The 25,708-nt window shown below is 42.9% G+C and overlaps 1 long non-coding RNA gene across 1 annotated transcript; it reads left to right on the top strand.

The window, feature by feature from the left end:
* Positions 1 to 467: 467 nt before the first annotated feature.
* Positions 468 to 868, top strand: LOC139434655 (uncharacterized). The gene is made up of 2 exons (XR_011643994.1): positions 468 to 553; positions 774 to 868. It is a non-coding gene; the product is annotated as an uncharacterized lncRNA (long non-coding RNA).
* The last annotated feature ends 24,840 nt before the right edge of the window (positions 869 to 25,708 follow it).

Genomic DNA, 25,708 nt, shown 5'->3' with positions numbered 1-25,708 from the left:
TTTAATGTCTGGAAAGTGCAACAAGACTTTCTGCCCTTTTACATGTATCACAGTTCTTTGGTACAATATCTCACATCAATTTCCACACTAGCTAGTAGCGACGAGTAGCGAGCACGTTAGTTAGCATTACATTACTTAGCCTTGTCATTTTTAGTAGCCTTACCATGAAGTTATTATGTTATTACATGAAGTAAGAGTAAGAGTAGATGGTAAGTATTTCGTGAAACATTTGAAGAGTAGCCTATACTGCGCCATCCACCGGGTGCTAAGGAAGCAGTCAGGGAGAGTCGAAGGCAGGCAGGGAGCTTTGCATGACAGATTCTTCTGGACGTGTTTCATTGTGATGACAGTAAGGGTGAGTCAATCTGTTTGTTGGAAAGACAGTAGTTGAGTGATTACTGAGAGAAAATTATTAGAAGGGATAATTATTCAAAGTGTTACTTTAAAGTGTTGTTACTGACCTTTTTCTCTTTTATTTCCTTTCCCTCACCTGTAACTGCTGAGACCCTGAGGAACATGCACACTGACCTGCCCTGGCAACCTGATTTCCACTGTACGTAATAGTATTTGGTTATGGTATATTATTTATATACATCAAAGGCACAATGCACCCCCCAGAGACACACATGTATTGAGTGTGATATTGTGCATAGGTCAAGTGAAATCATCTTTACACACTAGAAAACTGTAGGAGCGGCAACTTGTTTTGAAATTGAATTTTTAATATCCGAAAATGAAGTTGATCTGTTTTCTTTATTCTTCTCTCTTCCCAGCTCCATCCATCACCGTGCTCTGTTCCTGCAGGTCCTGCTTGCTAATCAATGCTCATATGTTTTCACACAATTACAAATAAAGTCAATGTATTGTATGACATGAAGTTGTGCTTCATTCGGAGTCAATAATACATTCATTCTGCCTTCATCCATTCTGCCTTCAACTGCACAATGACTGTGGACTGCACCGACATCCATGTAGCTGCCCCCCAGTAAGATGAACCAAGCAAAGAGGGTCACTATCATGCCTAAGGACATCCAGCTGCATCCGCGGAGAGAGGGCTTAGACTGACCCGAGACCAGCACACCCAAACACAACGGCTCTTTTAAGAGCCACCTACAGTTTCAAAGAGTTGCAATCCTACGTTATTATAATGATTAAACTGGTTCATGTATCACTTAGTTTACTGAACCGTGATGAATGAAATAAATTAGTGAGGTAGTGGTTTAAAGAAGTTACAAAGACATTAATATATGAGTGACAGGTCAGTGTAAACACAAGCTTCTGTCAATTATGGATCATTCAAACTATTTATACAAATAATATGTAATAAAGTTCTAAAACAAGTATTCGGTATATTCCTTGATAGCTTTTGGAGAAGGTTGTTTTTAAGTTTACTAAAAATCTATCGTTTCAACTGTTTCACTTTATAAAAAGGAACAGGTGAGTAGAGCATCATTGAGTTTCTTATTCTGTCAGTAAATTATCCAGATGAAATGTTTATCATTATTTTAGTCAACCCTAAACAAATTGATTGTACCTTTTTAATAATGACCTTACATGGTCGGCAAAGTTAAATTAACTTCAATCAAATCTGTTCTGAGAAAAAACTAATAAATGTTTAAAGATAGGAACTTGCCATCCCACTGAAAAACAGTCCGTAGAGATTTAAAGGCGTAGTTGTAGTTCAGTCCAACGTTTCATTTGGATTCATTTCTCCAACAGTCAACTATTTTCATAAAGAATATATATATTTTTCAAAGTCAACTTTATTGTCAATCTTACTCAGTTTGTGTTTATAGACAGAGAGATCAAAAAGACGTTTCCAACAATCCCAAATACGAAAAATTAAATTATACAATTTACAGATATGTAATGTATACAAATATATATATCCTATATACACCATCATGTATAATGATGGTGTATGATGTAGAAGGGAGTGTGGTAGATAACAAGTAAATATAGAGTTACATACAGATCCATGTTACAGCAAAAGATGGAATAACTAAGAAGCACGCAGTATAATAATAATTACATGCAACAATGAAATAACTGCTCAGCGTCTCCACCACAATCCCAATCTGCTGTGTCCTGTTTTCCTCCCCTCTGCATAACACCCCATCACACATACGAAACACAACACAGAGTCTGAGAGTGTTAAGAGTATGTTTATTTAAATGTCCTCCTTTCTACTGGCCAACACAGGGAGCATATGCTGGGTGTAGAATTGTTCCAGGAGGAGGAGATTTCAATGCCATGCAGGGTCTTTGGGGATGAGGATGATGATCGCCTCCTTCGTGGTCCACACAACAAAGTAGCAGAGACTCCGGTCTGTGATGTGCAGCTGCCCTTGGACCTGGTGCCAGTATGGGTGATATATGACCCACCCTCCTCACGGAGACAGAAGGATGGTAACTGGGCTGCCTCCGCGATGGTCATGTTCATGTCACCAAAATCCTTGAATCTACACACAGCAAATAAACTCAAATGACACAACGAGATGTAAAAGGAGATCACACATACAGTATAGACTATATAAAACTGTCCGCTTCAATCTGAAGAGCAACTAAAACAAAACACGGGAGTGTACCTTGTTCTTGTGAACACTAATGTTATCCACAGCATACACAGAGACCACGAAGTTCTTAAGGAGAAAACTAGTTACTAAAACAAAACACGTTAGTGTACCTTGTTAGCTAATGTTAGCTAGCTGACATTAACGTTACACATTGCACTCATATTACTCACCGAAACCTTGTAAAGCCGGTCCCGCTGCTCTTACAGAACCGACTAACTCCCCTTTCGTGTATGTACAGCTCTCAACGTGTCCAGACCACAGTCTATGGTCCAGACTTGTAGTGATGTTCACCTCGTTTTATACTTGTATTCTCATTCTGAAAGAAACAGGTGAAACGTGCTAACGTGACGGCCGTCTTTGTGATGGTGACGCGTATTGTGCGAGACGAGAGACCTGTAGTTCACTCAGCGGTTTCACACAAAAAAATGTATAACTTCACAGTTTTACGACACATTTTAATTTTTTTGACTTGCAAAATATTCTTTTAAATTGACAAACATCATATGTGTCATTCGTGGCACAATTCAAACGGGACCAAAAGATAACCTTTCTCTCTCCATTGACTTCATTGACTTCAATGTATAATTTTACGCTTCCGGGGTCCCATGGAGGCTCCCGGAAAGGGAGGGACTTCGCCTCTCTATACTGTTGGAACAGCATCTGGCCTCAACCTCAAATGTCCTCCTGATTTGTTGCCAATATATTGGTCGTCTTCAAAGTGTACCTGTGGGTAGGTAGGTTGATCAGTTTCCACTGCACACTTCAAATGTCATTGAAGAGTCATAATTCTCTACACTTGGAAATATGATGCCCTTTAAAATGTTAATAAGTCATGTCACCTCTGTGAACATTACTTACATGACAGAGTTTTCTGCTGTTGTTGTCCTCTTTCAGACACAGGTTTTGTCTGTTGACCATTGCCATCCATCTCTTCCTTCGCTCTACGTCCTTAGGGAAGCCATACATCCGGAACCCCTTCTCGGATCGATTAGAGCACCCAAATGCTATGTATGACAACTGATCTATTAAAATGCAATATAAACGAAAGTGCCATAATATTTATTGTGCAAACATTTTAACATGAATATTGCTATGTCCTCTGTTCAGTCTGCTCCCAACTGTATTCTCTCCCATTATTCACCACTGTTCCTATTCTTGCTCTGCTTCTTAGTGCCCAGGAAACCGATGAAGAGGATGTCCCTTTCACAAAGGAACCTTCTTGTTTTTTTCAAAATGATTAGGCCCCTGGATGCCCTAGACTAGAGTTCTGTATTGCTTTTTTGTAAATAGTTGCTTTTTTTTTGGCTCTGAAAGTAATCCGAATACAGTTACAGTTACGTGTAATCAGATTACTTTTAGATTACTATACTTTCTTTTTCCATCATAGATGGGTATGTTTTGGTGAACAGGAGACACAAAAAGGAAACTGAACGTGTTTTTACCGTTTTAATGGCGTATCAAGAGCACAACTGAAACATCACATCTGAAACGATGTAACAACATAATACACTTTTTGGGGATGCCGCTTGTGAGGAGTGAAGGACAGGGCTTAGAACGGGCGTGTCGCCTTCTGTCCTGCCAGTGTTGGACATGAATTAAAATGTCGAACTCGGACTTCATTTTAAGGACATTTCGGCCAGGGGTGTAGAGCACCGGATTGGCAAAACAGGAGAGTGTGTGCACCAGTCTGCCTTGATCTATGAATTCATGTCCGTGACACTCACAGTATTTGCTGCCCACAGCTGTTTTATAGAAGGAACACCTCCTTCACTTCATGAAATCTCTGCAGCACCAGGAGGCAGCGGGAGGGTTAACCAACCTGATCTCACCAGAATGCGTGACTCCACCACGACTCCTTAACACCGCATTGCGTGGTGGAGTCACGAACTTTGTTACATTTACGTGTCTGCACCACGCAAACAACCCCAATGTAAAGTGAATGAGGCTCCTTTGTCGTGGTGCACACACGCATTTCTACAACGTGAGCTTTTATTCTATACAACGTTTTTAAAATCTACTTTATAGCTTGTAGTAACTCACGGGAGGCTTCTTTTATTTTATTTGTATTCATAATAATTTAAATTTTTCGACAGAATGTATTATGGTGGTGCATTAGTTACGAATTGTTGGTCTCAAAAAACAGTGCATTGTGTGTAATACAACTGTGATTTGTATTAAATTAGTTTGTTTTTAAGGAAGGCCAGAGCTTCAGCTGTGTCAAATAGATTGTTCCCTTTAGTTAACGTTTTTTAAAAGAACATTATATTCCGATTTGATCATGTCCCCTTTATTGTATTACGGAGAGCAATGTGAGCATCCATTCCCATTGGATAACGCAGGATTTTACACCCGGAAGTAAGTATTCTCTGTCGATTGATTTTACAGTGCTATCTGCACTACTCATCAACTAAAAAACACCAGATTATCCTTGTTGATTACACAACATTGATTGGTTTAAATTGTGTACAATGCTTTTGTAATTTTACCCTTCGATTCGGAGAAACAAATATTTGTTCAGTTTAGGATGGCCGAAGACACTACACTACCCAGAATCCTCAGCTATCGTTTGGGACTACACCATGTGCTTTGCTTGACAATGTTGAAGTTTACGCTGAGCGACAAACAGCATTTTGAAATGGAATGAAACCCATCGACGGCACACTTTTCAAAACAGGAATCGAACGTCTCCTCCCCCCCCCTTAGGTCACAGGCTCCTCCAACAGTGCAACACAATAAAACAGATAAACAGAAAAAATAGTGCAAGTCAATACAAAAAGAAAAATAGTAAAAAGTGAAATAGTGCAATAAGAGTCTATACAAGTGATTGGAATATGATATATTAGACAAATCATTTCTAAGTAGCAGCCAGATGAATGTTATGGATGTTATTTCAAAGTTCAGGTGTTTAATAGTCTTATGGCCTGTGGGATGAAACGTCGGGTTACGTAGTGTAACCCTTGTCATATTAGCACAGGCGGAGCCCTCTACTGGACTCTATGGGGTACTCTCTTACCCCGCAAGCATTCTCCCACTGAGACTTCTATAGACGTAGCCGGCCCTGGGCGGGCCTACCTGAATGCGCGCGCATCACACCCTATAAAAGGAGGCCTCGCCTCCTGACCATCATCCTATACTTCTCTTCAGCGAGCGGAATAGGACTGACAGTGCCCCGAGTAGAGGGCTCCGCCTGTGCTAATATAACAAGGGTTACACTACGTAACCCGACGTTATATCTCTCACAGGCTCCGCCCTCTACTGGACTCTATGGGTACAGTGGGTGGAGCCGCGATATATACGCGCACTGTCGTCCAACAATATTCCACCCTACTGCCCCTGACCGGCTATTATGGTCAGCAGCTGCTGCCCCACCTTCTCCTTTAACCCGGTTGTAACCGAGGAGAAATCTGGGCTGTGGCTGACAGAGCACACCCTGCTGCGCTTACCTTGCAAAAAGTGTGCTCAAAAAACAGTGCCGGGGGACCCCCCCACCCTGGATGGGGAGAGCCCCCTCGGCCCCGAAAAGGCTAACTACACGCCTGCCTCCCTGAATCCCTAAGGATAACAGGGAGAGCGCCAGAGCCCCTGCCCCACACTCAAACACTGACCCCGTGTCGAGTGTGTGGACTAAAGTATGGAGGGCTCCCCCCCTCCTGCCCTCGGCAGGAGGAGAGCAGCCCTCCAGCCCTGTAAGGGCCCAGCGCGCCCCTCGCCCATCCCGGGACCCTCAGAGGGCCCGAGAACAGCGAAGGCGCATTACGTCCGGGGAGGGGGTCAGATGCCAACTGACCCACAACCCCCCTCCCCCCTACCAGTCCTGTGTTGCCCCCGCAAGTACAGACGAGGAGAAAGAGTCCGACATGTCCAAGAGATAAAACCTTATGAAGGGGCCTGGCGTCGACCAAGACGCCGCTGTGCATATATCCACACTCCACACTCACACCGTCGAATAAGGCTGTTGACGCAGCCACAGTGGAGTGTGCACGAACCCCCGTGGGGCAGGCTCTCCCTGCCTGTCCGTAGGCATGTGCAATGCACTCGCAGAGCCAGCCTGCCAGGCGTTTCTTGGACAGAGCTTTCCCGATCACCCCGCCCCCGAAGCACACGAACAGCTGTTCAGTGCGTCTAAGGGCAGCCGTGCGCTCTACATAACATGCTAGCGCACGCACCGGGCAGAGGAGGTGCAGTTTAGCTTCCCTGGTCCCACATGGAGGGGAAGCCTAAAACCCCCTAACTGAATAGCCCTTGACCTGAACGCACTCCTTAGGCTCTTGGGCACAAAGGAGGGGTTCGGTCTGAGTGTCGCGCCGCTCCGGTCACCCCGAATCTGTAAACAGCTCGGGTGCACCGATAGAGCAGTTAACTCGGACACTCTTTTGGCTGACGTTAAGGCAAGAAGCAAAGCTGTTTTCCACGACAATGCTTTCAGAGAGGAGAGCTCCAGAGGCTCAAACGGCCCCGAGGCCAGAGCCTCGAGCACTAGGGGCAGGTCCCACTGTGGGGTGGAGGCGTGCACTACTGGGCGCAGCCTCCTGACCCCCTGTAAAAACCGCGACATCAGTGGTTGACTAAAGGCTGACCTGCCGCAAATCCCTCATGACAGGACGAGATGGCTGCTGCATACACCTTCACTGTTGAATGCGCAAGCCCTCTGTCCCCCAGTAACTGTAAGAAGGATAAAATAGAGCCTAACTCACAAAATAGGGGCTCTATTCTCCGCTCCTCACACCATCGCTGGAATCCTAGCCACTTTGGCCTGTAACAGGCTGTGGTGGATCCAGCTGTAGCTGCCTGGATAGACTGCATAACACTATCAGACAATCCACCCTGTCTCAACCTGTCCCTCTCAGGAGCCAAACCTGGAGAGGACGGCCGAGAGTGGGTAACGCCCCGATTGCACCTGCCTCTTGAGACATCGCCCCCCAGAACTGGGGAACCGCCCAGGGCTGGCCCACCTTCATCTGTGTCATCTCTGAGTACCACGGCGCCCCAACGCGATCCGAAGCCACTAGGATGACTGACAGACGTTCTCGCCTCACTCTCCTCAGGAGGGGGAGAATGAGACGCAGCGGTGGAAAGGCGTATAGCAGCTTCCTTGGCCATGGCTCGTGTGCAAACGCGTCCACCCCCAAGGGTGGGTCGTCGCTCCGAGCCACGGAGAACCACAGGGCACAGTGGCTGTTTCGCCGGCTGGCGAACAGATCCACTTCCGCTCTCCCGAACTGGGCCCAGATCTGCTTCACCACCTTCGGGTGAAGCACTCACTCGCCTGGCAGGGGGCCGCCCCTCGACATGAGGTCGGCTCCCCCGTTCTCCAGTCCCGGGATATGGAGGGCTCTCAGAGATAACACCACCTCTGAAGCCCATAACCACAGCCTCTCCGCTGTGGTCAACAAGGCGGCGGAGCGGACTCCGCTCTGCCTGTTGATATAAGCCACTGTGGTGCTGTTGTCGCTCCTGACCATTACATGCCTCCCTTGAATTAGGGGCCTGAAATGCCGGAGGACTAACACTACCGCCCGTAGCTCTAGGAAGTTGCTGTGTCGAGACTCTGTTAGAACCCAGCGCCCACCTATAGCCCTCTTCAGGCAGGTCCCTCCCCATCCTGTTCCGGATGCATCCGTGAACACTGTGATGTAGGAGGTCACCCGTCCCAGTGGAGACCCCCTCCGGAGGTGATCCGGGGACCCCCAAAACCGGAGGTCACCAGCCGCCGCTTGTGCCTCTTGGGATCCAAGCGCAGGCTGGAGAACCACCTCTGCAGGCGGCGCATATGTAGTAACCCTAACGGGACCCTCATGTGATCAGCCGCCATGAGACCCAGCGTCTGCATGACAGTAAAAGCTGTCACTGTTGCCCCCTGTCGCAGTCTGCGTACCCCCTGAAGAAGGGACGCACGTCTGCTCTCTGACAGGGTGGCGCGCAACGTGCCTGCATCGAGCACCACACCCAAATACAACGCCCGTTGGTGAGGTATGGGGGTGCTCTTTTTCCAATTGATCGCGAAGCCTAATCTGGTTACATGTTTTACACTCATCACTGCACACACTTCACTCACAATAGTTAAAAAAGTTATTTAAAGTATGTTATGGCTATACTGTGACATGAACAAGTGAAGACTTGTTCATGTCGTTTGTCAGTTACAACATACGGAAGATACAGAAGCTTCATGTATGTCGATGTATAATGTGCTGTCTTCTGTATAATTGTTCATGTGAAAACCTGTTGAAATCATGAGTGGTTTATCAGTAAAAACAGGGCTGAAGGAAAAAGGTTGTTAGCAATGCATAATATCAATTTAAGAAACATGTTTATTAGGAATATTTGTTTTTAAAATGGCTCATTTGGAATACTTGCTCTTTAAAGAAAATATGGGTAGCTCTTAAAAGAGCTTTTGGTTTGGAGGCTCTTAACAGAGCCATGGTGACCCTACACTGCCATGGCACTGCACCCTCCTCATTGAAATAGCTGCAGAAGGTGTCCCGCAGTTGGATGGATCTGCGTGTGGCATTGTTGGAGCCCATCCTCGGTGCATCACGCAGGGTTGGAGTAGCTGGAGCTTCATCCGTGGACTCTGCGATAGGTGTGCGTGATGTCCTTCCTATCGTCTTCTTGCGGAGGAAGTTGTGCAACACACAGGTGGCCTTCACACACAACTCTGTTACCTCCGGGCTGGTGGTGATGACACGCCTGAACATTCTCCACTGAGATGAGAGGATGCCAAACGCACATTCAACCACCAACCTGGCCCAGCTGAGGCGGTAGTTGAACATCCTCTTTTCGCGTGTGAGGTGACGTCCAGGGAACGGACGCAGCAGGTTATCCAGCAGCGGAAAAGCCTCATCTCCAACAAACACATGGGGAAGAAGGCCGAGCCGCTCTGCTCCTGGGATGACGGTGTCAGGTGGTAGCTGCAGACTGCCATCTCTGAGGCTCTCTCCAAATGCAGAATTCCGCAGGCTCACACTGTCGCTGCTCCTTCCAAAGCCTCCAACATCCACTACCCTGAAGAGGTACTGGGCATCCACGACAGCCAGCAGTACCAAGGAGTGGGTGGACTTATAGTTGAAGTACAGGGACCCAGAATTTGCCGAAGCCTGGATCACCACGTGCTTCCCATCAATGGCACCAACGCAATTCGGAAAGTTCCAGCGCTCCTGGAACCCAGCAGCGATGGCTCTCCAGTCCTCGGTCTGTGGTACCGGCATGGTCTCCTCAACCAGGGCGGTCCAGATGGCACCCGCAACCTCCCTGACAATGACAGCCACGGTTGCATGCCCGACCCGATAGCTGAATGCTATCTAACCCTCAAAGGGTCTGTCGGCCATCATCCGTGTGACAAAGCTCTACCATCCCCCCTCACAAGAGATAGTTAACAGAGTTGCAGACTCTTTGTTTGCAGGGCAGCATTGCCGGTCTGAAAGGGTCTCTGTAAATATAAAACATTTAATTAAAGTTTTATAAACAGTGACAGGTTAAAATGAGAGGTGGAAGAAGTATTCCGTTTATTTACCTAGGTAAAAATACGTGTTAGAAGTAAATGTCCTGCATTCAAAATTGTCAATTGCCCAAGTGAAAAGTATTATCATCTGAAAGTAAAATGAATCATTATGTTATTAGTATTAAGTATTTATCCAACTTATATTTAGAAATACTCCATTGTAATTATTGATGCATAAATGTGTTCATCCATTCAATGTGGCATCTGCTATAATTGTGTTAATGTATGATATTACTTAATAATACAACTAGGGCTATTATTTTAACGCGATTAACGCATGTGTATTTTTTTTCCTCGGCCGCCCCATAGTTTCAGAGCGCATCGAGTTTAAAATACCATCTACAAGCTGATGCTGACAGCCCCGCTCCTGCCGTCCACTTGTGGCAGACCACACTTCCACGCTCACCGGCAGGCACCGACTGGCCATCGGGAGGACCGGGAGGGTGTGTGTATGTGTGGCACGAGCGAGCGAGAGAGAGACCTTACGTGCATTGGTGTTGTTAGCATCTGGTGCTAGCTAGCTGGGCTAACGGATATAAGGAGCCGTTTAAATGAAAACAGAGGAGCGACATTTTGCCACAACTGCGCCGAGTACTTGACTGTATGCAGGAAGCCAGACAGTGGGACATTGTACGAACAGTCAGCACACTCAGCTCGGATAGTGCGCAACATGATTGCAGCGTCCAGGCAGCTCCCGTTCGAGCATATGCCTTGAGTTGCACATAGCTCCAACGATCCATCACACACACACACACACACACACACACACACACACACACACACACACACACACACACACACACACACACACACACACACACACACACACACACACACACACACACACACACACACACACACACACACACACACACACACACACAATTTGTATTGTATGAGAGTTTCCAGGTTGAATTGAGGCAAATATGTGTAATGTTCAGAGGTTGTTGTTTCATATTCATGATAATATTTGTTATTGTTCAAATGATAATAAACATTAGCATAAAGCATATTTGTCCACTCATATGTTGACAAGAGTACTTGAAAAATATTCCTCTAAGTTACATTTAGAACAGATCAAAAATGTGCGATTAATCGCGATTACATATTTTAATCGACTGACAGCCCTAAATACAACACATTACTGTATAATACGTGATAATGTATGAGTTGATTTACTTTGATCTACTGTACTGTGTACACCACAACAATATAACAAAAAATATACTGCATATTAAAGCAAACTATTGTAAAGGTAAAAGTATGAGCATAACAAATAAAGAAGTATAAACATTTACATTATTATTATGATTATTTAATATATAAAGACTATATATTATTGAAATACAATTAAGATTAGATATACTTTATTTGATCTAAAATATTGATGTTTTTTCATTATAGTAGCTTGTGAAAACCATAACAAATAAGTGATTAAATGCTACAGTATTCAGCAAACACAACTGCAGAGCTGCAAACATTGCAAACAAACTAAGGTCTCCAACACCAAGTTGTCTTTGTGTATTTGTAAATGAAGCGCCATCTCATGGTTAAATCCTGAAATTGAACAAATGGGGACATTTGGCAACGCCCTCTTAGGAAATAGTGGGAGGGCTTTAATCTCCCAGCCACTGGGATCCGCTGGGTTTTTGGTTGGAATCCACTGGGTGGAGTCCTATCTGGAGTGCTACATCTGTAGAGAGCTGTCAAAGGCAGGATCTCTGCTGCTGTATGCTATGTGCTACAGTTTGATAAGGCCAGATGTTAAATAGTGATGGACGAAGTTTGCGAATTTAAAAGAGGTCATTATCGTTATGTAGTTTATCACCAATGTTATCTTTGTTTCTTATAACTACTGCAGCCTAATCTGAGTTTGAGTCAGGTCAGTGGTCAAAATGGCTTTCTAATGGAAAAACATAGTTCATAAATTATAATCGATAAAGTGCCTTTGCATCTACTAAGAGAAGGTCTCATTTTCAAATGTATTTCACGGTGAATGCCCCCACGGTCTGCGTTTACACAGAGCCTTCACACGGAGCCCCATGAGAGCTGCTCTCAGTGGAGCCGCTGTTTAGTCAATATCAGATGGTGGGGGGGGGCATTGGCATCATCGCGAGCATCACTGCTATCTCTGGTACAGTTTTTATTGTACCGTTTACCCCGAGCGAGGAAGAATGTGATGGGGGGGCATGGCTGTGTGGGTGTTTGATGCCCTCCATCTTTCTCTGTCAGTGTGGCTTCTCTTCTGTACATAATCCTGCCAGGGCACCAGCTGCTCAGAGAATGGCATCTCCAAAGGCACCACACACTTCCTCTCAGACCCCCCCCCACACGAGTCTTCTCCACAGCCTGCTCTCTCTGGAGACCCCCCTGGTCAGACTTTGGTCACTGAAGCCAAGTTCACACTGTTGGAATGATTGCAGTGACAGTGGTGTGTTTTGCGTCCGCAGGGACTTCTTTTTCTGCTCTGCTTCACCGGCCGGACCCTCTCAAATCACTAGAACACGGCATATAGCATATTTTTTATAAAGAAACATATGGAATTGAATAAGATTCATTTAGATTTTGGAGTTAAATGTTCAAATGCTGCATCCTTTACAGTCAACGTTCATAGAACTGAAAACTGTTCAAATTTGACTACTTTAGTTTTTGTTTGAATAATAATAGAAGAGGATAAATGACTATAAGTGTTTTACAAATCTTCCATAAGGAGATAACTATTTATGACAGATGCCACATTTGGCGCTGGTCAAGTACATGTCGACCCCAAAGTAAAGGTCCGCCTTTATGACCCCTATTTATTCTCATTATATTACAGAAATAAATCATGTTGGTTGTTACATGTGAGATTCTTCTGCAGTAATCACATTATGTGAGGGGGGGGGAGTTGTAAGGGATGGGAGGGGGCTGTGCTAAAGTATTGATGTTTTTTTAACTCTGTGATTCACAAAGAGAAAACTGTCTTGATTCAATATTATCACTGTAGCAACACAGTATTTTTAAAAACGTAATAAAGAAAACAAATCTTTTTTATAAAGGAGATGCAGGGAGGGCATGTCTGGGGTGTGTTTTCAGTGTGTGTCCTGTGTGATGATGAACGCTCTCACATGTCAGTGTTTCACACAACTTAATTTAGAACTGTTGAGTATTTGTCCTCCTTTGTTATTCTATTCCCTTATCTTGTGTCCCCTCATCTTGTGTCCCCTCATCTTTCCCTTTCTTTGTTGGTTCTTTCTCTGCTTGCTTTTCTCCAAACCCGATTTAAGGACTGATGCAACTCCTCTTCTCTCTCTCATGCTTGATGCTTGCTTCTAGAGCGAGTCAACTTGCCAGCAGCAACAGGGAGTCGAAAAAAGTGTCTTTTTATAGCCAATGTAAAAATAAGCACCACCAAGTATGCTTCTAATTTCCCTGCACAAAACAACATGTGGCTTTAAGCTATGCACACATTCCAGCCTGTGTTAGGTCACTGTGTATCATTAGAGATGTTTCATCAGAGTGAGCTTTAAGAAAATCCAACACATTTCTTGCAGAACTCAAACCAGTGAAATGCTCCGAGATGTTTTGTCCTTCCCTTGGCAAATGTCATGCACAGATTCTTACTAGTTTTGTAGACTCCAACACTATGAGATATATGTCGAAAAAGCTTTCTGTTAGCACTAACATCCAGTTTGTAATTACTCCCAGAGGTGACATAAGGGAGGCTGTGGCGCAGTGCGTTGGTGTACGGATCATGGGAGCACAGGTTCAAACCCCACTACAGTCAGCATGTCGTTGTGTCCCTGAGACACTTCACCCCAAATTGCTCCTGCGGGTATTGGCCACAGTATTGAGTATGTAAGTCGCTTTGGATAAAAGCGTCTAACAAGTAACATGTATTACATTAGGATAAGCGTCACTTTGTTGACATCACATCACTAAGTGAAACCTTTGATTCTGTAAACCAATGTTTATCTCCCGCTCCTGTCTATCCTCACAATGTGGGCTGAAAACAATGGAGGTCAGATGATGACAAACACAATCCACAGTGACAGTGAAAAGATGAACAGGGATAGAGAGGATGTTTGTTATGGCAGTGGGAGCTCTGGCCTGTGGGGGGGGGGGGTGCAGATTAAAAATTCCTGAGCCTTCTATGATTTGGGGAGATTTAAGTAATTTGAGAGCCTTCAGATCAGCTTAAGCTTTTCAAACAGGGTTGTAGGAGATGTAGCAGGACGGCCATATACAGGCTTCACAAGATGAAAAATAATAAGAGGATCACCAAGGTGCGTTTTACTAAGTGGAACATGGGAATATGAACCACATTTATGACAATCCAACTGTTGGTTCATAACATGTCCTCATCATGGTGATACAGGTTAAAGAAGATATGCAGGAAATATGAATGCGCTGTAGAGGTTTGTACGGACTCAAACCCAAAGAAAGATTAGAGTTTATACTTAACTTAGAAAATGTTATCAAACCGTTATCATGCCAGGCTAAAGCTGCAACTCTGTTTCTACCTTTTCCCACTGAGTGATATACCTGTAACATGTACTTTTAAGGTCAGAGAGTAAGTTGCATTTGAACATTTCTCAACACAAACATACACCAAAATGATGGTACCTGACATTGTTTGGGTCAAGCATCATAACGCTAATATACAGTGTACAGTGTTTAACCATGATCTACTTACTGGAGCTTTCATTGAGATGGTACAGATGTAATCATGTGATGCAATAAGACAATAAGAGGTGTAATCCACCAGGATTTTCGCTTAGCGAGGTAACTTCAGGGTTAACTCTGGGTTTCCGGTCCTACAACGCTGGTTCACTTCTTACCGGGGTAGATCTTATGGTAACTTATGCTGAACACCAAACCTGCTCCGGAACTCAGTGAAAGTACTGCCTGCTGACCAATCAGAGCTCAGTGTGCGGAGTTTAAAGCTATCAAGTCATATTGGAAATACAGTTTAAACGGCCATTGCAAACGTGAAAATTAATAGAATATCACCTCCCATCTTCAGAGCAATCTGACTATTATAACATTAGCGTTAAGAAAGCTTACTTAAATATCTGCCACAACACAAGTAACTGGATCAAAGTAACATTACGTACAGTCTGCGGCACTGTGAGTGCAGACGTTACACATCATATCACATCAAAATGTATCATATATTTCCTTATCTGAGTCAGCTGAGCCGTATCTGCCCGTGCAATACTTACAGTGTCACATACTGTATGCAGATGTATTATTTTAAGGAACACATTAAGTTGACGAAACACTAGAGTCAAATGTAATTAAAGTCAGATCCACTCGTGTCTTAGACGGGGGGCAGTGATATCATAAAACTGTTCATGTACGCATTCAAACACTTTGTCTTTTACCAGCTGTTCTGTATTCACCTTGCAGGTGCAGCTATGTGGCTTTTATCCTGGATAAAGTGTTTAAGTCATGGATGTTTAAAGTTAAACTACTAATATTTGTCTAACATGATAGTTTACTTTTCATTCATGAAGTATGACGCTGCGCTGTCAGTACGCTTCTCCATGTTTGTGATTGGTCAAATGTTGCTAACCCCGCTCCTTTCATGTTTCGTGTTCCTCTCAGTCGGAGAGAGAAACCCTGGCTTGAGTTACTGAGTTGATAACCAGCGTCGTAGGACCGCTTAGCGAGATCTTGTTTGTTAGGGTTAGTTAAGCCAGATAACTCAAAGATATCCAGGGTTTGTTGGACTGGATTCGTAGTACAGGGCACTGGTGTCACATGACTGGATGATTCCCACCTAACACGTTGATGGCAACAACAACATGTGGCTGACAGCTCCAGAGAACTTGTGATAACAAGCTTTTGGTCCAACTATTTTCCAGGGGAGTAATAAACCTTCAGGCTCAATTAATAAATAAAAAAAAGGTAGACATACACAAAACGGAACAGGTGGTGCTATGAGGAGGAATGCTGCTCCTGTGTTTCAGGAACAAGGGCTTGAATTTGCTGAATATTGTGTGTGTGTGTGTGTGTGTGTGTGTGTGTGTGTGTGTGTGTGTGTGTGTGTGTGTGTGTGTGTGTGTGTGTGTGTGTGTGTGTGTGTGTGTGTGTGTGTGTGTGTGTGTGTGTGTGTGTGTGTGTGTGTGTGTGTGTGTGTGTGTGTGTGTGTGTCATAGCCTGCGGTGCCCTGATAGGACTGACAGTCAGCTTGGCTTGAGGGGGGGGGGGGGCCTCACCAGCGCCACAGGGCTTCACAGCAGAGTTTACCACCTGAAGGCAGATTCACAACTCGCTTTCATTTCTTTCCCCTGCCATCATTTATTTTCTCTTCCTCTCCCTCTGTCTCTCAATCACTTCTTTCCCAGTCTCTTTCCTGCTCTCCTCAGCCTGTGTCCCCCTGTCTCCCCCCTTCCTCCCTCTCTAATGAGGAACTATGGGGGAAAGCATATGCTCAATTAGCAGTTGAAGCTTGGCAGAAGGGAACGAGACTCTACCAATTTCCTGTTTTCTCATCTCAGCACAACACTCCAGAAAAACATTGCAATCTTTGTGTGTGATTGTGTGTGTCTCTTTGACAAGCCATGCATAACAGCTGATGTAAAAAGTATGCAAGGTATGTCTGTGGCGACCATAAAAAAGATGGAAGGTTCAATTTCTGCATTGGACTGATTCATGCAATACATATATATGCATCTCTGCTGTCTCACAGTAGAATAGTGTAAAAAACAAAAAGGACAGAATGAAATATAGAGAGGAATACAGACGGATGCACTGCCTTTGTTTTTCTTTCTTTTTGTGTGAGCTGAAACTCAGGCAGCTGTTGTGGAAGAAAGCAGATATCTGCTGGAATGTAACTAAATACATTTACTTAAACACTGCACTCAAAGCTGCAATATAAATGTTGGCTTGTGGACAGAAACAAAGACTCCAAATAAAAGCTGCCGTGTCTGCTCGATGTTTAAATAGAGAAGCGATAATGTGCAGCTTACATTACAGTGTTCTTAATATAGTTCGCTATCTGTGCTCTTTTTACATTTTATTTTTGTGTATGCACCACAACACCTAGTCGATTTCCTACCTGGCAATAAACCTGTTTCTGATTCTGATTTCTGACATGTGGACTTCTTTTTCCAAGTGCTCCTAAAAACTCAGTGCCACTTTACATGTGCATCAATGGATTTCTTGTCCATGTGGGGGCAGTGGAGCTTTAAACACAACATTGACATTTAAAACTTGAATAAGTTGTTGTGAAGAGTATGTTTGCAAACAGTTGCCTTTTCGCGCCTCCAGCAGAGAAGATTAAAACGAGGCATAACTTCAGGACTGGTGATGATTCTCTGTGTCACGGCAAAGGAAGCCTTTAATAATACATGTAGAAATATCTTGTTTTATAAAAAGTATTTATATGGTACTTGCATTTTAACTAAAGGGGTCCTATTATGTTTTGTGGGGTGTACATGGTCTGCAAAGGCTGTCCCCTCCAGAGGGAGTTTCTCTCCCACACACTACACCCCCCCTCCCCCCGCCTGAAATACTAGATTAAGAATTTATGACATGACTTTTATTTTTGGTCCTTTGGGCCATTGCTACTTTATTGTAGTTAAGTATTATATCTGTATATGTTCTCCACCAATGGTCGCCACATGGGAGCTAATACTTGCCTCTCTCCCCCCCCACAGAGGGGTCAAATCTGAGGCCAGCGTCAGTGCAGCTGCCCTCGAGCTGGCAGGGATCCAGAGTTTTGTTCACAGATGATATGTGACTCATTCTGGTGTGGAAACTGCAAAAGCTGTCATACATATGTACAATCATACATGAATATAGACATACTGTAGAAGCACCATATGAGAGGAAGGAACAGAGGGCCAGATGGAAATATAAGATGCACTTCTCTCAAATCCCTGACCAACAGTTGGCCAGGGTCCCCAGTAGAGGGACCAGGGACCCATGTGTTGGTTGAAGGGGACAGAGGGGGGGGGGGGTTGTTTGAGAGTAGTTGGAACTTTCCTCCACTGTCAGTGCCCTCATTCAACATCTTACTCAACTTAAAGGTGGGGTAGGTAAGTTTGAGAAACCGGCTCGAGATACACTTTTTGTTATATTCCATGGAATGCTCTTAACATCCCGATAGCAATGAATATCTGAAGTGCTTTGACAAAAAATCCATAACAAAATGTGATCTGTGGAAGCCATAGTACTGTAAAAAGCACGACCAATCATCTGAGCCGGTCCGGCTAAAATAACTGGATGGCCTACCTGCCTGTCAGCCTTTCATCTGGGCACAAACTGATCTCGTGCCCTCATTGGTCATGTGCGCGTTCATGTGTGTTGGAGGAGGGGCTCTGTAAGGAAGTGGCAGATTTTTTGCGGTTGTGTATTTTCGAATTCTAGCGCACTCAAGCTGGTTTCTCCAAAATGACCTACCCCACCTTTAAAGTATTGGCATCAACATATTAAAGTAAAAAGTACCTAATGTAAAAGTATCACACATTTCAGTATATGTTTAATAATATGAATACTATTACTACACTATGCATTCATGTGTTTCTCACTTGCTGCTCAATAATATATTTCTTTTGATTTTGAATAATTAAATCTGCTTCCTGCATCACCACAAAGGTGACACACACTCAAAGGTATACGACAAAACATTCACTGTTAATTCTTATTACATAAATTATCTGGGTTTGAAAAGAGTTGCATACATTTGTGATGATGTAAGAAAACCACCTCAAATAAATATATGAAATGGTTGGTTGTTGTTGGACATTGAAATAATACAAAAATGTACAAATAAAATACGTTAAATATTGAGCTTTGTATGTATTATTTTTAAACTTTAGACAGAGACTGTTCCTCCATGCTTCCACTCTTCATCTATCCTGACTGCATATAAAGGATATAAGAATTCTTTAAATCCTCCCATCTTTCTCTAAGTAAGAATGATAGTAAACATGTTTCCCAAAATGAAGTATTCCTCTGTTTCAGCTTACTATGTCCAGTATTCATAATTCAAAACATGTATTAACCTGTTAAGCCATGAGCTTGTTTGTCAGGTCTCAGGCTCGAAAATGACATTCCCAGAACAAATGACCATATCTTCCCTTCTAAAAGGGTTAAATTAAGAATCTTATTTCTCAAAGTAATGATAAACCTGTGAGTTGGATGTAGAAGTGTCAGACTCAATATAGATGTTTCTGTGTCAGAGTAAATTCAGATGGAACATAGTAAAAAAAAACATTACTTATAGTGAAAACCACCCTTGAATGATGGGTTAGTAGACTAAAAGCTTTAGGAATCCAAAGTATAACATAAGTACCCTGGATCAAGATTGAGGCAAAACAAGTGAAATTTGACCTTTTTAGAGAGGTCTAGCAACAAAAAGTGACTGACCTTTAATAATAATAATAGATTGGATTTATATAGCGCCTTTCAAGGGACCCAAGGTCGCTTTACAAGTAATAGGGCAAAAACAAACATAACAAAAATCAGACAGACAAAACAACAGATCGATTTAGGGGCCGCATTTGGATACCATCAGTACCATAATGTGACCTTTTTCAGGTAGCATACTGTAAAAATAATTGTATTATCACTATAGGTAATCATTCCATCCAAATACAAGTGTTTTTTTTATTTAAAATGTTTTTGTGTGTGTGTGCGTGCGTGTGGACTTTGCCACAGTCCTTAAATGTTTATCACCCGACTAACACTTCTAGGAAGATTTACTTACACAATAAAAATTAGGAAACATATGATACATTTGTCTCCAACAGGAGCAGATTTATTTCAAAAATAACACACGATACAATAAAATTACACTAAAACCGAAATAAAACCACAAGCATTTTTTTTGTAAAACACTGCCAAGCTGCTCTCTGTAGGACTTCTGGGTGTGTGGCTTCGTCCTGCTGGGGTCACCCCTCATCTTGTGGAGAAGGAAGCTGTTCACCACTGCAATGTCCAGAAAATGGTAAAAACTGGTTTTGTGGTGAACGCTGTAGTACCCAATCAAAGCATCGGACACATCCACGCAGCCCATGCTTCTGTTGAAGTCCACCACAGTGTCAGGAACTGTAACAATCTTAGTCTTCCACACACCATCCCGTATCACTTTCCTCCTGATAGTCTGTCCACTGAATCAAAAGATGCAGAGGGAGGCTGAGTTAGTACTGGTGCAGACATCCGGCGGCGTAGCTTGGATGTTGATGGCTCTGGGGCAACTGTATGCCGATCTGATGCACGTCGTAGCTCGGATGAGGCAGATGTTGATTGCTGTGATCCAGAAGCCATTTGATACTGAAGAAAATAGTGATGCTCCTCTCGCTCCCAGGAAAGAAACTTAAAATAAAGAGACCAATGGAGTCTCTGGCATAAGGTTCAAATGGGTACATTCATTTAGTAACGTGGTAATAGAACAAGCAGAAGGTAAAGAAGAGACAAAAGCCGGTGTTGTCTTGGTGTGGCAGCTGCGGTGGAAGAAGAGGCCCGAGCTGCTGCTGGTGCCTCCTTATATCAGGGCTTTGAAAAGTAACTTTGAAAAGTGGTTGCCAGGCTGGCAACCAGGCATCAGCTTTTGGTTGCCAAAGCTGAAAATACGGTTGCCATTTGTAGTCACCTTATATGTGACCTGCTCCATCGAAATCAGTCGCATTGACCCCGAAGACACATTTTGAGTTGTATACACTGTTGGAAAGAGGATATTCCTAGCTTTCTAATGATATCTAATGATTGTTTTTGTACTCCAAATATTAAGCGAAATATGTCACATTATATAATGACTGTCACCGAGTCCTCATTTTGAGAAAAAGGCCTTCAAAGTTTTCTCTTCTCTGGAATCCATCGATCTGATTGATTATTAGTGGAGCAAATGATCACAATACTATGGAGGGAAGATATTTTAGTTTAGAGGGGAAGCTCGCGAGTGTGTGTGTATACGTGTGTGTGTGTTTGTGTAATTTTCCCGGGGAAAACCCTCACGAGAAACACCGGCTGTTGTTATGCCTGCTGTGACGTTAAGTTACTCCGTTCTCCGCTTGTAATTATGCCGTTACAAGCTTCAAAGTTGTATTTATCATCTGAATTTGCCGAAACAAGTTTAATATTCTGAAAGCCAAGACTTTGTTTAATTGAAATTAGATGAAAACAAACTGTAACCGACCCTGCCGTGTTATCTATGATTACTATACGCTTACGTTCATAATTTCAGCCGGAGGGAGGGGGGGCGGCGCTGCAGAACAGCGGATTGCGAGTGAGAGGTGCCTGTCTTCGTCCCTTTACAAGCTTCAAAAATGTATTTATCGTGTGATTTTGGAAATAAAAGTTTCATATTCTGAAAGCCAAGACTTTGTTTGTTTAAAATCAAACAAAACACCCGAACCCCGAAAAAATAGTTTTTTACGTAAATCCACGTTTATTTTGAAATGAGCGGTTGCGACTTCCGACTGATTTCGATAGAGCGCGTGACATTTTAAATAATTAAGATACTATACAGTTATACATCAACTTAATAATGTTCAAATGCTTTACAATAAGTAATTAACACAATTATTTGAAACTTAAGTGGTAGTAAACTTGTCCACCCTCAATTGCTGGTATACAAAATACCAGTATTGCAGCTGTTGTCATGTTCTTCACAGATCCCTCACTAGTTTCTTGGTCATCCGTTGTCTCCCTTTCAAATGTGGGTTTTCTTGGCCTTTGTGCTGATCCCCACCATAACTCCATTGGCCCTTCAGCAGACTATTTTCATTTCCTCGGTCTCACCGGACGTTGATTTGTCTGCGCCATCTTGAGTACCGTCCCATGGCTCTTATTTCTGCCGGAGGACCGAGGAGCGATAATGAAGGAGCGATAACCGAGGAACCACCAGACCATCCTCCGATGAAATCCTCAGACACTCGCCCCGCCCCCTTACTGTGTATCGCTCACTGATTGGACGATGCAGCGCATGCACTGATGCTACTTGACATGAGAGCAGTTTCCCAGCGAAGTAAAGAAAATACATGAAACTCACGGGACTCACTCCTCAGTTTATACTGTGTTTTGTTTCAACTCATGTATCATTTAGTTACAAATATGTGATATATCTGAACAACAAAGTGGTCAAAAATCATTTTATTCATTTATTGGAAACATTTTCATGATCACTTTTTTCGTTTTACATTTTCATTTATTGTCATTTCCATTCAGTCAGTCATTAAGTGCTATTAAAATGTTAATGTGCTACATATCCACACAAACAAACAAAGTGTGCAATCCAATGCATGCTAATCTAACTGGGTTTTGATAGATAATATATCTCTTTTTCTTCTCTCAATTATTTTATTTCTATTGTGCACTCTAATCTATATTAATCAAACTATTGTACGTTTATACATTTTAAGAATGGCGTTCGTATTTGATTTTATTTATTTGGGTCTACAACAGATGATACAAATGTTTGTGTCAGTAAATGTGTGGCGGGGGTGTTTGTGAAAACAACGGGGACAGAGCTGTTGTCAGACGAACAGCTGTGCGGCGTTATCACAAACGGACGTCGCTTCACGTGACGCTCCGGAGGAAAGGACGTCCCATTGCTCTTAAAACTCATTTCCCTGCTTCTCGTGGTTTCCTTGCGTCCCTCCATGCTTCCCTGGTGGGAGGGACTAGACGCAGGGAAACGACGCAAGTGAGGGAAGCAAGGATTTAATTTAACCGACCTGAGACGGGGCCATGGATTGGCCAGACTAATACATTTTCACAGTTAAGAATTAGATATTAATTATTAATGCTGTAAATTACCTTTAATATGCCTAACTATTGAAGATGTGTTACCTTTTTATAGAAGTGATTATATTTGTATGACTATATTTTTCCTATGGTAAAGTTTCATTTTGCACTTTTATTTTGGTAGTAATAAGATCGGGACTCTTATTTTGAATTAACTTTTACCGGAAGTGAATGGACCACTAAGCAGAATGTACATATCTATTTCGCCTCCCAAGACTTTACCCATATCCTCTTTGCTTTTCGTTCGGGTTTACCTTGGGCTTTATCAGTTGAACACTTTGAACATTGGTTTGAGATGTTGACGGGTTGGCCGAACTTTTTACCCCACAGTCAAACAACTTAATTTGCTTCGCCATTTTTTTGTAAAACAAACACACGGCGCACCGCGCACGCGAGTAAACGTGCATTGCTTTCTGGCTCCGTAATCACACCAATGCACGTGCAACTTAAAGGAGACCTATCATGCTATATTTAAATGATATAGTGTATGACCATACCTATACAAGGTATATTTATACATTTTATTTTTCAAAATACCAAACAGATCATTTTTTAGACATGCCTCGTTTCGCTCATTTTCGCTCTATTCCAAGCCCGTCTTTGAAAATTCTGAGCAGCAGCTGACCACGCCCCCCTGCAGAAGAGCAGGCATGAGCCGGCGAGAGTCACGTTACCATGCTTGCTGTGATTACGAGTGTCGAATAAACATGTCATCTCAGAACAATGCATGTGTTCAAGCATATTATCAATTTGATCCAGAAACTGACCCTGAAGCAGCGGAGGTTTTGGTGGAGTTGCAAAAATCTCGGTTGCAGCAGGACGTTTCTGAATGGTTAGCTGACAAGCTGTTGTCCCTATTTATTTTACTCTGTTACGATGCTTGCACCTTATTCCATTCATATTGTGGCTAATTAGCAAGAATGCAATGTGTACAGTTTGTAACGCAAAAACAGCTATATATATATTTATAAAAGGGAGACATTCATATTTTCAGCATATATACAATGGCCTCATTGCGTTTATTAATAGTTTACAGTGCTTTTCTTCCAACATCGTGCAACAACCGTTGGAAAGTTGAATAACTTAGGATGATAAAAAGTATAACTCCAACAACACCTCAGTTGTCAGCAATGTGTGTAGTTTCATGTGTTTTAAAAGCTCAGTTATTGACTTCTTTGTGCAAATTGCGCCACGATGCCTTCTGAACGGGCATGAGATACCACAGGTAACATTTTTGACAGCTTTACTAAGTTGTCTGTTTAAATACATTTTTCACATGTCATTCAATATATGTTTATCACAATGTGTCAAGACGGATGCAGGAACTTGAGGACTCTGTAACCTGTATGGTGGACCATCCTGGATTGGAGCCTGTGTGCCTAAATGTGTTCTCCCTGCAGAATGCGTTGAATATTTACAGAGCTGAACATGGTGGACTACAGTTGAGGCAAATAGAGCAGTGAGTGGTTTGTTTTGACTGAAATTGTAAAACGAATGCTAATATTGTTCATGGAAATAAATACTGGTGTATATGGCTTTATGCAATCTTTCATTCTGTCATTGTACATGTACTCTTATATTATATACTACACAGCAATGGCATAACACACCCATGTGTACGACAAAAAAGTCCACACACACAACCTTATGCTTTTGAAATCAGAATATTCTTTACCCATCCAAACATGAATAATCACGACACATTTTGATATCAACTCGGAACTTTATTGTCAAAATCAACGGTTAAAAAAACCCATAAAAAAAAAATAAATGTAGCCTACTTGTATTTTGTATAAATGACACTAAATATTTTTACAGAAGCTTTGTGAGCTGGTGCTGGGGCTTCCTTGGACGCAGGATCAGAGTGGTGATTCCGGCCTGCGTTGTCCTCAGGATACGCAGGGAGTTTCCTGATCCGTGAAATGTCGATGTTGGGTTCAGACAGCAGCCAAATTGAACCGTGTAGCATACCCGGCGATGACCTCCTCCCTGTCAGGTCGCTCATAATGGTGCAGGGTCCACAAAGACTTGGTCGAAGATGAGGTCCATCAAGATGGCCACGTAGGGCTGTGCAATGGTAAAAGAAGCACAACAAAAAATGTGGTTTAGATTAGTATATGCATGTAAAAAACTGAAACTTCTTTCTAATTTTTTTATTTTATATTTGTAAATAGTTGTATAATAAATATTTTAAACACTTACGGAATGTGGGGTCAGTCTTTACTGGTTTTGCTCTGCATTCTCCCTTCCTGGCCTTTGGGAACTGCAGTTTATACAGAGGGTTTCCAGTGGATGTAGTGGCTTGTGCACGCTCAGCGTTTTCATTGTAGTGCAGGGCTACCTAGTCTTTCATTTCCGCCATGATAAAAAAAAATGTAAATAATAGCAAAGGATGTACAAATTGTCACTAATTAGTAAGTATGTGAGGTGCTGGCCTGTAAAGAAGAACACATAGTTAGAACAAAATCATCTCAACTTAGTATTCAGGATGAGAAAATACTATTTGGATAAATATAGTCTGCAATCCCAAAAGATGGAGCTAAAACTCTCTATTTAGCAAAACTCTTTGCTTAGCCTTTTCCAATCTGAGTTAGTTTTGAACTGTAACGTGCATGCTGTGTTTCTGACTCAATACAGATGATGTGTTGGAGAGGGGCTGAGCTCAGTAGACTGACTGTAATGAGTGCTAGCCACTAATTAGCCTGTTGCTAGAGGTAAGGCCTTGTCAACAACAACAGACCAACGGGGCTTTAGGTCAGTTTTACTCGTGGTGTGTGTCCCCCCTCGCATACATACACAGTGTTGTATCCTAACACACCCCCATTTATATTCATGTGCGCAAACAAGTAAACACACAAAAGCTTTTACATATAACGCTGGAAAAAACGGCATGTCTC

Source organism: Pseudochaenichthys georgianus, chromosome 10 (assembly GCF_902827115.2).
Source record: "Pseudochaenichthys georgianus chromosome 10, fPseGeo1.2, whole genome shotgun sequence".
Classification (NCBI taxonomy): Eukaryota; Metazoa; Chordata; class Actinopteri; order Perciformes; family Channichthyidae; genus Pseudochaenichthys; species Pseudochaenichthys georgianus.
This window is presented reverse-complemented; position numbering and strand designations above follow the sequence as displayed.